This window comes from Ylistrum balloti, unplaced genomic scaffold (genome assembly GCF_031769215.1).
Source record: "Ylistrum balloti isolate Yb309-2 unplaced genomic scaffold, AGI_CSIRO_Ybal_v1 Utg370664, whole genome shotgun sequence".
Lineage (NCBI taxonomy): Eukaryota > Metazoa > Mollusca > Bivalvia > Pectinida > Pectinidae > Ylistrum > Ylistrum balloti.
Genome location: NW_026782402.1, coordinates 226999 through 242415, shown reverse-complemented (window position 1 = coordinate 242415; position 15417 = coordinate 226999). Strand labels below are relative to the sequence as shown.

Genomic DNA, 15417 nt, shown 5'->3' with positions numbered 1-15417 from the left:
CCTAGGTTCCCTGTGTTTGTGTCTCCCCAGTTCATTTTTGTATCCTAGGTTCCCTGTGTTTTTTCCCCAGTTCTATCTCCCTGTGTTTGTGTCTCCCCAGTTCTAGGTTCCCTGTGTTTGTGTCTCCCCAGTTCCTATTTTTGTATTTCCTAGGTTCCCTGTGTTTGTGTCTCCCCAGTTCCTATTTCTGTATTTTCTAGGTTCCCTGTGTTTGTGTCTCCCCAGTTCTATTTTTGTATTTCCTAGGTTCCCTGTGTTTGTGTCTCCCCAGTTCTATTTTTGTATTTCCTAGGTTCCCTGTGTTTGTGTCTCCCCAGTATTCCCTAGGTTCCCTGTGTTTGTGTCTCCCCAGTTCTATTTTTGTATTCCCTAGGTTCCCTGTGTTTGTGTCTCCCCAGTTCCTATTTTTGTATTTCCTAGGTTCCCTGTGTTTGTGTCTCCCCAGTTCCTATTTTTGTATTTCCTAGGTTCCCTGTGTTTGTGTCTCCCCAGTTCTATTTTTGTATTCCCTAGGTTCCCTGTGTTTGTGTCTCCCCAGTTCTATTTTTGTATTCCCTAGGTTCCCTGTGTTTGTGTCTCCCCAGTTCTATTTTTGTATTCCCTAGGTTCCCTGTGTTTGTGTCTCCCCAGTTCCTATTTTTGTATTTCCTAGGTTCCCTGTGTTTGTGTCTCCCCAGTTCCTATTTCTTTTTCGAATTATAGGGCTTTTGCACCTCCTCGTCGAGATTTTCGCTTTTCTTTCGATCTCTTTGAATTTTCATCTGTCGCCTTCTAAGTTTCACAATTTGGTACTTTAGCATCACTGGCGAGTCCTAGAAGGACGAAATAGCTGTATGATGCAGTTTTAACTCATTGTTTGACTCTATTATATTTGTATATTGAATATTTGTATTTATACCGGACCTCCACCATGGCAAGCGAGTAAGACAGTCATAGAAATAACAACTAGAACACAAGATGTGAATTGAATATGGCCGTTTATTAAAGTAAACGACATTTGTTATTTAGTTCAAAGTTTATCTTTTAAATCGACCGAACAAGTCTAAGATGGGGCTCATAATCTGCCACAATGATTTCTGTAAAACTTATGCATCAATAAGGTAAAGTAAAAGTGACGCAAAAATCCACTTATGTGTCTTTTATACAATCCTGATGTCCCCTCAGTAACTGTTTTCTGATTGTTATACAATCTTTTCTTTTATATTTTCATTGGGTGCCTGCTCAGTTACTTTGGTTGATGTCTCTTTTAATGGTCGACGAAATCTTTTTTCGTTCTCGATGGCGTGGCGTCTGTTTTTTCTTGATTTTATATGTCCACGGTTTTTGTTGTCTTTCTTATATCGACGTCGAAATCTGAAAGTTTACTGAGAACAGTTTTAATACCTGGAAAATCATATATTATCTCATGGCACCCTGTAATAATTCATATACTGAAACTGACTTTGTGACACCTGAATTGAGTTTTTATAATAGCATTACGACGTAATGTGATATCCCCTCTGATCGAAAACAAAACATTGTCTTCGGTTTCAACGGTTCAAACGAGTGCACATGATCATTTAGAGGGTACACTATTATCTATTATCATATATTTACTGATAGTATTGGTTTTCATTTGGTTTATCTGTATAATGAGTATGAAAAAGTGGCATATCGTATAAAAGAACACTGCTTCAGTTGTGTCTCATAATATACTTCGCTGTTTCAGTCTTCGAGGTCGTCATTCGTCGCGAACATAACAAAAATTACACGCACGCGAAAAACCTGTTATGTGGTATTATTTTGAGACGGTACACGCCAAAAGTCGGAATTTATAAAACATTTTTTTTATAGTTCTGCATAACAACAATACTACACTTTAATAGCAAATGCAAAACATTTTATTTTCTTTGTTAAAACAAACTCTGATGTATGTCTTTGTTTAGAACATTTTAAACTTCGCGTATAAATAAAATGTTTTTTTCGGTAGATACATAAGCAACAGTGAATGTATGTTAGATCTTGATATTTCAATCTAGCATGTCAAATGAAACGGTGACCGATCTGCTTGTGACCTTGATGTTAAATTCTATTATGTAGTTCTAAGCTTTGGTAAATTAAAAGGATTTCTACAACACTTTCTATCAGCAGATATCTTGAGAAATAGTAAAATCAATTACAGAAACAGATAAATCATTTTAAGACTTTCTCGTCAAAAACCTTAACATCAATTTAGATAAGAGCCAAAATTCGGCGAATTACTTCAGAATACGCAATAAAACTTCCAAAAAATGTCAGTTTGAAAGATACGAGGAAAAAGATGAGTAGGGCCTTCAAAACACGTAAAAATATATAGATTACAAATTGAATGAATTGTGACTAATTTTTATAGAGAAGAAACATCTGTTTCAAAATTTTGATATTTTACGCTAATATTTCTGGTTCATTTCCAATATAAAGTGTTATTCATTTACATTTAAGATGTTACCTTCTTCATAAAAATGTTTTATCAAACGAATGAAGTTATGTGATATGGGTTTGAAGTGAATCAGATGGAGTTTGTTTTAAATTTGTTAAACGTAATGAATACACTATAAATAACGGTGTTTTATTTTAGTAGATTTTGGTATAGAAATTCCACAATTGGTTCTGGGAATTTCTAAAGCGACGTATCTGCATAACCAGAATTGTTTCTACTTTGTAGCTGCCTTGTCTATTAGTAACATTTATTTCCAAAACATCGCAGATAGAAATAGTTTTTATAAAGATGATTTAATATAGAAATATCTGTGGAAGAAGAAAGAGTGAATACACGCTGTGAATTATGGGGGTCCCTTTTGGCGTAGTAAATCATATTTGTGACATATGGCTTGTAATACTATGTAATCAGGGGTGGGATATCGCTATGACGAGGCAAACTTTGATACAAAGGCAGAAACTCGTTTCAAGACTAAAAGTATGCAACACGAGGCAGAACCAACTTTGCAGTCATATTACGGTGTTAATTTACGAGTGCCGTATTGCGGAAGATGATAGACATAATTATTCCATATTATGCATACACGAGGGAGAACAAAGAGTATGTATGCCCTTTAAATTAGTTTGCCCTCCACCGTATTAAATCAAACTAACACATGTTATGGCATAATGTATACCAAGAAAAATTAAAGGCAGGAGGCAAAATATTTTGATATTAACAGACGAAATTTTGACGTTTCTACGTTTGATGAATGCAAGATGGAGGGCGGATATTGGACAGAGTGATGTGATTAGGTGTTATGAGGATAACATACGACAGACTGTATACAATCAATTCACAGTAAGGCCATGGATGGTTGTACATATATACTATATATAAAGGGGAAAACAACATAATCATTTGCTAATTGAAGGCAAGTGCCTCTAGCGTAGACAGATGATGGTGAGACAAATTTCATCAACGATGTTTGTGATGTAGGTCACCAGTTGTTAAGTATATTCCACTGGTGAAGAATTTTCCCCATTTTGTTTTAACCACAGAAATACATTTATCGAACAGAAATATTGAACACAGCAGTATCATATTGTATTTTCTTTTTGCTTTTAGGGTTGGATACACAATTATATAATAGAAAAAAAAACATACATTTCTTCTCTTTTAAACGTGACATAATGGGCGTATAAACATATATACAGGGTAATACTAGAGTAGACAATGTGGTTTTGAACACTTTAAGACTATAATTAACTGTAAGTTATCTACCCCTCATTTCTTATTCGTTTTAATTTTACATAAGATGGCCCACCTTATTGTCATTGACTATTATGCTGACCGTTGCTGTCTGCAACTAAGATAAAAAAGGGACAGGGAAATAGAATAGCTCTGTTTGTGTATAGAATGAAGAGGTATTAAAATGTTTTGCTTTATAATGTACCACTTAACTTAAAAAATGATTGCTATGATCACGGAGCACTTTGATTTTACTTAAAATTTAATCAAGTAAACGATGGCATAGCAAGGGTATGTTCCGTCTAGACGCCTAAATTGTTGAAAATATTCAAAATATGATACAGAATGAGATGAAATGGGTACATGGTGCATTTTAGTGTTTATGATTACCTAAGCAATTTTAAATATGACTGTTTAATTCTATTTGTTGCTTTTAAATCAACAATATATTTCTTAAAGTATTAAAAGTCTTTGTCACACCATTTTCTTTTTTTATTTTTTCTTAACGTAATTCTTTCCAGTCTAGTGTTCCTACGTTTTCTTTCAGCAGACTGTTTTATTGGTCAATTTTTTTTTCGTTCCCCTATTGGAATATACAGTGGGAACTAAACTAACGTTTTGTTTGTAAGCTTTAAAATACTTTACACGTAGCTAGTGTATTTAGTAATTATGTTTCCTTTTCATAACTCCAGCAATCAACACCTCCAGTATTGTAAGGTGGTGGTTGGGAATCGACAAGTGCATTTCCATGTCTTTTCAGTGTTTTCTCACGTAAGAACTTTCCTTATCAGAAATCGGGGGGAGGGTGTAACTGAAATGTTAAACAGACTTGTTGAAAAAAAAGAGAAAAAAACAAAAACCGCACAAACACAAACACATGAATCGGATTATTTATTTGTTTTTGTTTGGTTTTGGGTTTTTTTCTTTTTGCGAGTTTTGAACATGCTTTATAAATATTGAATTATTTGTGTTTTTGAAAGTGTTAACAATACCTCAGATTAAGTTCGGATATCACATGAAATATTCCATCGTTGATTTTTAAAGGAGGAAAATGTTCAATCTGTTTTCACCTTTATGTGTACACAGAATTTTCTGACATCTATCATAACAGTAGAAGAAGTAGCATTAAGTTTTGCTGTTTTCAAAGTCCAAAAAATGTTATTGAAATCTACTTAACAACGTCTTCAGGCTGATAGATATTTAACACGACGATGCATTTTTTTCAAATTGTAGAAAACCGCTTTTAAACGAAGCTCGAATTGAAGAATTTATACTATATATGTAGAGAGTGAACACCTCTTCAGTGTTCAAATACATCGAAATGTGTGTATTTAAGTTTTACTTAACACATGCTAATTTTCAATGTTTTTTCCAAATATATGAACCCAATTTTTACACATCTATTTCATGAACTGCCACAAGCATCATTTTCACTAGAAATGTTGATTGTAAATACCAAAAATGATACGAAGATGTACTGTTCTTTTTCCTGGCAATGGCATACGAAGAGTGTTAGCTTATTTATTTATGAAATATGAATTAAAGAGACTAAAGACTTCAGGAGTATATCATTACAAGTACTTAACACATGATGCCTTATATCCGTGTCTAGATTAGTGCTGATAGTGTAAATGTAATTATTTTTATGGAATTTATTGTTTTTTCAAAGATTGAACAAAAATTGAGAATTGTAGATACACAGACATATGGAATAAATAGTGGAAAGGACTATATTTGATGACTTAGATTGAAAATAAATCGTTTTGAACCATCTGAAAAATAGTCCTTTAAAACCTTGTTTTAGTTTTCCATTATTTTTAAAAGAAAAAAAAAATTCGTAGATTTTTGATTCCGTGGTAACTAAAGCTCAATTAATCTTCTTACACTTTTTTCAATATTTTTTTGACATAAATTCTTGGATCAAGATTTCCCGCGAAATAAATGGAAATATATCCCCACGAAATTAATGATTTCACGTTATTGAATTCAACAACTTACATTTGAATTAAGTATGTTTCATTGAAAGACTAATATCACTTCACCTACTATTACTAATGAAAACATCTCAACAAATCCAACTAGCCGTTTTCATATTTTTTATATTTTGAATGTTCTCTGCAGCCCAAGTGAAAAATGAGAACTATGAGTTTTACTGTTAATTGGTAGTCTGTTTAACTCTGTTCTGCCAACATCATATAATATACAGCGTTGTGAGTTTTTACAGATGCATGGTCTCGCTAAAGGAAAGAATGGTTATAAACACATTTATGGAATAGTTCTAAACAGAAACTTTTTTTGACATCCTGTTCCTAATTTTGTCAATCTAAACCAACTCTCATAGACTTGTTCACAGAATGACTGTAAATTATGTAACAAGAGGAAAAAACTATGATTTGGCCTCCAGACGCGTATGCTCCCCAGCGCGTAAATCATGTGTAATATATGTTGTGTCATTATGAATGAGGTAAGGAATTGGTAACAGGAGGGGTAAACTTTGATATAAAAATGAGAAATTTCTGCCAATTAGCTGTTGATGGAAGTTTGCAAATGAGACTGTGGAGGGCTGAATGGAACTCGCCGAAACCTACTGCGGTATAGCTTTCTGATGGGTCTCACTCCTCACTTTCGTGGGATTTACTTTTGAATGAAATAATAGAATGTCATATGGGCTATTACGGGAGATAAGACTGAGATACACTCCACGATGTTTTTCGATATAGTTTTTGAAGCATTTACAAGCGTGATAACATGGAAGGTATCTGACAAGCAAAAGGTTCATGTGGAGAACCAACAATATAAAATATCCTCGTCTTATCTCAGTTACATGCGTCATACTTCATTCAAATGCCCAAACATATTTCTTTCATTATTGCAGATAAAGTTAGAAAAAAGTGTGATAGTGATTTACTGGCGATAAAGCATTCATAACATTATATTCCTCTCTATATCAATTAACTAATCAGTGTCCTAATCTTTGAGGGCATACTTATCATGCTAGTTACGTTTGATGTCGGAGATACCATGTTCTCCCGCTGTTCGAACGGCTCTTGTTTTTTCGTCAGCACAGTTGACCTACTGCAGACTTAAGGAGGTGTTGATGCTCTCCCCCTGAAGAGCTCTTTAAACAGAATGTGCGGTACAGACAGACTGGCGGTGATGTGGCAATAACACCAGTTTTATCTAATTAATATGACAAAGTGCAAGGATAAAAAACTGAGGCACGGCAATATAAACCAAATATTTCAAAAACATAACTTTAAATGTAGTATTTTAAAAGAAATTAGAATAATTTCAAATTTGGGTTTTACTTTAATACTTTTTTATACTTTAATAGTCCTAGAATATTGTTAATTTAAAGTGTTGCTGTTTTAAATTAGGCTTGGTATCGCTTCGTTATTACATTAGGTCTTTAATGTGATGTAATGCCACTTAACCCCATTTTGGATTAAACTTGAGCTTTATGTAGCTAAAAAAGCACTATTGGTGGTGTTGATGCCTTTCACTTGGGATTGAATCATGAAATAAGGTTATCGCCAGTATACTTCTGATGTGTTAATTATTGTATGTCATACCGACACATTCCTTACCTGACGCCAATTCCTTTATGATAGGATCAAGTAATTACACGGACGGCAAATTAATGTAGAAGAGAGAAATGACTTGGTTACCATTTGATTTAAGCCATTGTGATAACAAATATAATAATTTAAATTGAAAAGCTTCGAATCTGTTGTTTACATAATATGCTTTCTTCAGAAGGTAATGCATGATTCTCATTTGTATTCAAAACCTGAAATATGGTTGAAACTATTCAATTATTATTAATTATTAGTTTTTGTCAGAAGACAACACCATATCCGGAAAGGAAACTAAACCGTGAAGGATAACAGTATTTGTTTGCTAGTTTTTGTTTTATAGTTGACTGGTTTTGTTTGTTTTTATTTTTTGGTTTTGTTTCTTATTTTGATTTTATTTGTGTTTTTTGTCTATAATTGGTTTTGGTATGCTCCTAAAACTCTTATTTCCCTTTTGATTTTCTGATTTCGTTGTATTGCCGTATTTAATCGTTTTTATACCTTTTCCAGCAAATAAAGAAACTGTTTCGAATTGTTTTGAAAGGAACGGTTATTTGTTGTGAAGGTGTTTCTAGCAATCCCATTCATTCTCAAACGAAACCAAGAAATGTTACAGTGCATCGGATTCGCCGTTTACTAGTTCATACACTCAAATAAATTATGAGAATTTTTCCACATAGATATTTAATAAGTCGTTTTGATAAAATTATTAAATACTTGTTAATGGATAAAATTATTTATCCTGACAATATTCCAATTCTTGAACATCCTAAAATAATCATAACCTTTAACAGGATGTAATGTAACAATAACCTAAATCTAACTAGATCCAAGAAATCGGACGCAATCATAATGCTGTTAGTAAATGTTTACATTCCCGTTTGTTCCTCAACCCTTGCTCGTTGAATATTTTAAGATGAACAGCACCACGTAGCTTTTAAACATGCATGCTTTCTGGATGTTTTGAAAAAGATACACAAAAACAAGAACCAATTTCCTAATTATTTAGATAAGATCATAACATGATTTTATGACTTCAGTTATCCGATACGATTCCCCAACAAATACTAGTTATAATCAGGACTGAGAGTATGAATGTGGAACTAATGAAATAATCTTTAAGCGTCCATGTTCCAAAATCCATTTTATAGTTGAATGGCGCGATTCTTGAGAAGTTGAAAGCTTACAACTGAACATCATTTTCTGGCTCCTGTCAAAGACGACTTGTTGTACAAGTTTATGTATCTCTCTAGGATATGCATGTATTGGATCCAACTTCAGGAGTTCGAATATTGATAAGGGACATCTGTGAACACGCTGTTGGCCCATGCTATCAAACAATTATACAACATCATGCAGGCTCGTATTTCGATAGAACGAGGTATCATGGTGATATCACTGTGACCTCACGCTGAATACCGAAGATCATGAAGTACAGTTCAGACTGAGAGGTTGGACATTATGTCATTTGACCTTCATCTGTTAATACATAGTTTCTGAATTTAATTCTTAGCAGTGCTTAAACAACTCGTACAGAATTTTTACTGGAGGGTTTTGGCGAAAGATAAGCATCATTTAAGAGTCCTGGGTTAGCAAATGGCGGAGTTGGGGGTTTTGAGCTACTTGGATGAAGAGCCCCACATCTGGGTATAATAATGGCCTCAGTCATGCTTATGTAATCTGCACTTGTCTCTCTATTAATCACATCGTCATAAAGTAGGCTCAGTATCAGGCAGAACCCCCGTGGAGGGAGGCTACGTGTGTTTTGTTGTCGTAACACTATGTTTATTGGAAAAGCCACCCATTTGCATCTATTTACTACAGTTTTATTGCCAAATTTAAGAGACCACGCTCTAATGATTTGGAAACAAGAAAGTTCTCCCCGTGTTTTGGGTAGATAACAGCAGTATTGAAATATATTTTATAAAGCGTGCAAATGAATAAAATTGATAGGGACTCTGCTGTTGCAGTAGTTCGTGCTGTTTTGGGTTTGAGTGTGATTAATACTAAAACCATGGTGATTTGAGAAGTATTAAACCTGAAAACGTACTTGGAAATATACCATGATTTACATGAGTTTTTTTCTTGATATAAAGAAACATAATAGATGTACTGTTACGAGAATGGCCGTTTTGATAAGTCTGAACTCGGCCAAAGCACGGATTCATGCAGTGTTTAATGCGTCTATAGGATAAGACATTTATTGAATATAGCATGCTGATTCCGACAACACTGGCACTTTTTCAAAAGAGCGAACGTCCAAGTCATTAGTTGTTAATATCTACAATGCTCACCAGTGTTTCCTGGTTATCGTCAGATCGTTATATTTCATTAATCGCTTTTACAAATTAGTAATTACTGTAATTTCGTTATTATGCAATAACGTGTTAACTAGTGAGATATTTAAAATTGATAAAAAGTGGGAAATCTTTTAAAATCCTGATATGAGATACATAGAGAATCAAAGTGAGCAAATTGATACGAAACGGAACTTAGATAGGTTCGAAGATATCAGTTGATATGGGGTTTTCCGTAACCATGAAGTTTTTATTCGTTCAGAAAGTGGGTCACGGAGACAATTATTTGTTTCGTTTTTTAGTGGGTCTCCGAAATTCCACTTTTCTCGTGCCAGTCTTTTGTGCCATAATGTGCTAGTTGCTGGTGTCCCTCTATGAAATCGCTCACGAATATTACAGTTTGGGGTTTTGTCCCAAATTGTATTGAGCATATGTTTTAGTATATTTTAATCCCAAGCATTTTATCTTGTGTTGTTTTGCATTTTATTGTTATGCGAACATTTCCTTAGAGGAATGTGTGTCGCAAATCTTTAAGGATATGATTCACGTCAGGTGTTGTGCTGGCAGCGGAAGACAGCGATGGCTGCATGCATACTTAGGTTGGGCGACAGAGCTCTCGTTATTTCTCAGGGTATCACTTATGTGCGTGCACGCCCTCAGCCATTATCACTACCCGCTACCCTAACACCCAACAGTGAACATTCCCACCACTTCAACCTCTCCAACTGCCAGCGATAACACTATAATTGAACGCGAGGTGCTAATACCTTCACCAAATTGTCGAGAGGAACATATTTCAGTGTTATTGCTATAAAGTCATCGAAAATGTTACGCCAGCAAGTGCAAAGATATACTTTACGCAATAAACCATGCTGATTTGATTTGAACGTGACAGAAAGATGGGATTTTTTGTGTCCCCAGCGTTCTAATCAAGTCCAAACACTTGAATGTCAGGGCTATTATCGTTCGTATAGTTTGGCATTTGATGAGAATACATAGGTGTCAGAATTTGAATGGCTCTTACTTTTCTACTTCTGTGTGCACCAATAGTTATATTTTGTAGTTGTTTGCATGATATGGGGAAAAATCTTTATGCGGTTATGTCATTTCTTACTTCCCTTCTCACTTAATATGATCTTGTTTCAGCAGCTGCATGCGATAATTTTGCACATTTTGTTTCTATTTGATTCATTTTACTAACAAGTAAGGCCCATCGTAATGGAAATGATTGTATATTAAGAACAGCAAAACCCGTGCACCTTCAATGCCAGTAACCTGTGTGTTAACATTATTAATAATGTTTTGGTTTCGCATGCGTCTGATATTCCAGATTTTCACATACATTTCCCTCCATGTATAACATGTACACAGACAATACTTGTGATTCATTTGAAGTGCTGTATATTCTTTATGGCTTTTGTGTACAACTGGTTTCTAATAATATATTTCCCCTTCATAGACATTATTTTTTACTTATTTTCTTCTGTTATACGTAATAGGTTAAACTGTAACAGGCGTGACTCGTTTGCAGAATGCTGTATTACCCAAGTTTCGCGTGCCCAAGCTTAAACGCAATATTTCTTTCCGCGTACTAACTGCTGTTTTGTAGTTTTATCTCGGTGAATAGTCAACACTGTGTATAGGTTTTCTTAGAGAATATTAACAGTTTTATATGACTATCTTAGTGAATATTAAACAGGTTTATAGTTTTGTCTTAGTGAATATTAACACAGTTTTATAGTGTTGTCTTGGTGAATATTAACACAGTTTTATAGTGTTGTCTTGGTGAATATTAAACAGATTTATAGTGTTGTCTTGGTGAATATTAAACAGGTTTATAATTATGTCTTAGTGAATATTAATTTTTATAGTGTTGTCATAATGAATATTGACACAGTTTTATAGTTTTGTCTTAGTGAATATTAATACAGTTTTATAGTGTTGTCTTAGGGAATATTAATACAGTTTTATAGTGTTGTCTTAGTGAATATTATCACAGTTTTATAGTGTTGTCTTAGTGAATATTAACACAGTTTTATAGTGTTGTCTTGGTGAATATTAAACAGGTTTATAATTATGTCTTAGTGAATATTAATTTTTATAGTGTTGTCATAATGAATATTAACACATTTTTATAGTTTTGTCGTAGTGAATATTAACTTAGACTATTCCATGACTCTCAATATACCTCACAAACCGGAATTTGGAAAACGTGATTTTATGGTATTGCTACAGTCAAATAGTAAATGAAAGCATTCTACTTTCTTTCAAACCAAATACTGATATCCGGTTTTTTTCGGACATTTTTAAACCCGAAAATATACAAAATGCTTTTATCTATAACTACATGAACTACAGTGAATACTTTCTATTAAATTTCCCGTGTATATATTCCTTTTGTCATTTTGCCCTAGCTTCATCGAAATGAAGTTTGAACTAAGATTCTGTTTGTCGGTATTCTATGAATATAAAACCTGGAAAAGTAAGTGATAAGTTATAACTTTCAAATAATTTTCATCTAAAATTTCCACGTAGAATACACTAAGACATGTAAGGACAAGCTCAGATATCGATTTCACATAATAATTAAGATGTTAGTTATTGTCAAAGCCGGTTGAAAGATATATATGTACGTTGATATTATCATGTGGTGGATGCACGTGAATGTTAAGTATGCCACATTTCATGTATATAAATCAGTGTCTGTTTGGGCGGGAACAGTAACTGTCCGCACGTGGTAGCTATTGTATTATTACACAAGATATACATACATATAGATGGTGTTGTCTTGATATAATGGAACATAAACACTGCGGTGTTCCGGAATCCTGAAGGAAAGCAGCTTCTAATTAGTTCGTACTAACATGATATGTTATTGTTACCTCCACACGCTATTAATAAGTACATGCATGTAACGATCTTTTTACCTATTATTTGCATTTTGATCGCAAACATGAATTTTATGCAAATCGTATACCTTCATTAATTACAAACAATAATATCAATTGAAAAGCGTGCCTTATGGTTTCCATACTAAGCTAGGGTAATGAACTTACCGCAGAAGGAATGGTTGTGTATCTCCGTGGTTTTCAAGGGAAGGATTGTTTGGGTGGCACAGTAGCTTCAGAGAAAGCTAGGATTGTGTCGTAGTTGTTGCAAGGGAGGGGATGGGTGTCCGCGGCAGTGGTTACAGAGAAAAGGGTGGATGTGTGTCGTAGTTCCATAGTAAATCGTGGATGTGTAGGGCATTGGTTACTTGGGGAGTGGTGGACAATTGTTGGGATGGCTCAAGGCAAGGGCTTGTTGGTTGGTACTTTGATTTGTATAGTCTCCTTTTAAGGCAAATATAACTTCGATTGCTCAACTAAATATGAAAAGGATGAAAGGAAAATAAAGTGACCCGCCTTGTTGAATTTCTTTGGGCACGGCACTCCAGTTTCATCTCCTAATAAGACTCCTTGCTCTCCGATTAGGACCAATAATAATGTTAGATATAAGTTTATATCATTTGTTTCACAATTGCTGTTAAAAGGTTACAAAATAGAGGATGGCTTTCTAAACAGAAATGATAATTGTGACCAACAAGACTACACATTTAACTGTATTCCAACCAGATGATCAAGGTAAAACAAAAGAAGTTGTATAAGTGCGCAATTGAAGAGTAACCAAATCGATCCATTGTTGTTTGTGGCCTACACCTAAACATTAACTCTTTGAGGATTTCCAAGATTCGTTCTATAGTATAGCCAGATTGGAAGAAGATGTAGTAAGTCGAGAAAATATATTGGGTATTTTGCAATTAGAATCAATGTAATCTGGGTTTCTGACAACAGCCAGGTATACGATGTGTAAATGGGGATTAGGAATTCTAGATATACGTGTGTTTTTGACATGAACACATGCGGAACATATGGACCACCACATTCCCCGTAAACCTTGAGTAAACAGATAAGGCAACCATGAAATAGTCATATTTTCACACATGCTTTAGCTTCTGGATTTGCCATTAAAATCCGCGGGGCCATGTAATTCGGTCCATTATGTTATGGCTAACAATGCTGCGTTGCTCTTTCATCTCTGTGGAAAAGAGAACATTTTTCAAACACCCTGTCATTTCTGAAAACAAATTACATCTACATACTATTATGTGAATTTTTGTTACTGTTGAATTACGAGACAAAAAATGAATGACACCATAACTTTTAAATTCCGACTGGTGAAACAAATCATGGATCTGTAGTTGTTGAATTCTTCTTGTGTATAAGTATATCACACTACCTAAAGATTTGATGACTGATATAGTCGTCATGGCTAAGTTGATGATGTTCTCCCTTACCTATCAGTCAGTAGAGCCTATGGTATGACCTAATTTAAACGCAAACAACGTTATTAACTTTTGTCATTCTATAGACTGTCATTAATTACTTTGTGCAGAATTGACATATTTCCTTTTTTACACAAGGGAATTGTGTGAAAGGTTCACAAGTGCACAGATACATAGTTAGATAGAGATGAAATACCTAAGTTATGAACAAAATTGATTAAGCTGCGCCATTCTACCAGAACTCTTTAACCAGAACTAATGCTCATGCAGATGCACGCCCGCTGTGCATTTTGGAAAGTGTGGAGACAGAATAAATATGTTGTAGAAAGAAATATCTGAAAGATTATTGTAATATTTAGGGTCATGCTCTTAATCAGGATCTCTCATTTGACAAACTTAAATGACCGCACTTTCACACTGAAATAGATGACATTGTTGCCTGGTACCTAGTTGTTATATTTTCTGTGTTGCTGATAAGGAGACACACAGTTGAGAAAATATATTAAAATATGTAGCCATTTACTAATGGTTGGTTTCTATAGAGAAACTATCAATTAATTCACTCCTTAATGTTTGCTTTCGTCTACACTGTATATACTAACAGGTACTACCTCGTTAAAAGCCATAATGATTTGAAAATCCTCCTTGGTAATGTAAAGAGCTTTATTAACTGAATGAATTCGACAGGAACACATAAGCGACCGTCCGTTCTTTGGTCCATCCGTCCTTGCGTTCAACCTCTTTTCGGGAATTATCGTGGGTTATTGATATTGATGTCTTAGTACTAGATATACATGTTAGTGTTGCTATGAAAAAATGGTATAAACTGGAAGTCCTGTGTAACCTATAAGCATGAGTATAGCGTTTTTGACAGTTTAATAAAACACTTTACAAATGCGGAAGAAAAAATCTCAAACGTATCGGCTGTAATATTCGATGTATTATTTTACTTATGCTCATTTATTTTATACCGTTAACACTTTTAAAAAAAATATCCATACATATTGGTATCAATTAAACATTTTATGAAATTAAATCATGACGTTTTATAAACGTTGAATAACTTTTTATTTTATAATGAGTACGTTTCAGATGTGATGTTGTGAGGATTTTATGTATTTCTGCTATAACTTTTCTGTAACATTCATTTCATGTTTCTAAACGGTGACATTTCAATATTCCAGTCGTCCATGTATGCCCTCGTATCAATCATTCCTTGTTTTAAATTTTTGGCCATTTTTGGATTCCTTCGCACTCCTATTCATTGCAAGGAAGAAGCTAGATGTCATTGATTTATAGACCATTTTAACGCCAAATTCACAACGGAGGTCACGCTCAGAACAAAATTTTGTTTTCTTTTCATTAACATTTTATGTATTGTAGCCAAAAAGTCGCCTTGACCTAGGTACTTAAAGTATGATTATCTAAGCAAGTAATATATTATCTTTGATATGGTCTATTCATAACAAATTCTGGATTTACTTAATCAGCGTAAATCATGGCCTCACTTTGTTTTAGAAACATTAGAGCGAA

General features: G+C 34.1%; 1 protein-coding gene across 3 annotated transcripts in view; it reads left to right on the top strand.

The window, feature by feature from the left end:
• LOC132557367 (cytochrome P450 4F2-like) overlaps nt 1-15417 on the top strand; it is a 43894-nt gene that overhangs the window by 19404 nt on the left and 9073 nt on the right. The gene's annotated exons all lie outside the window — the stretch shown is intronic.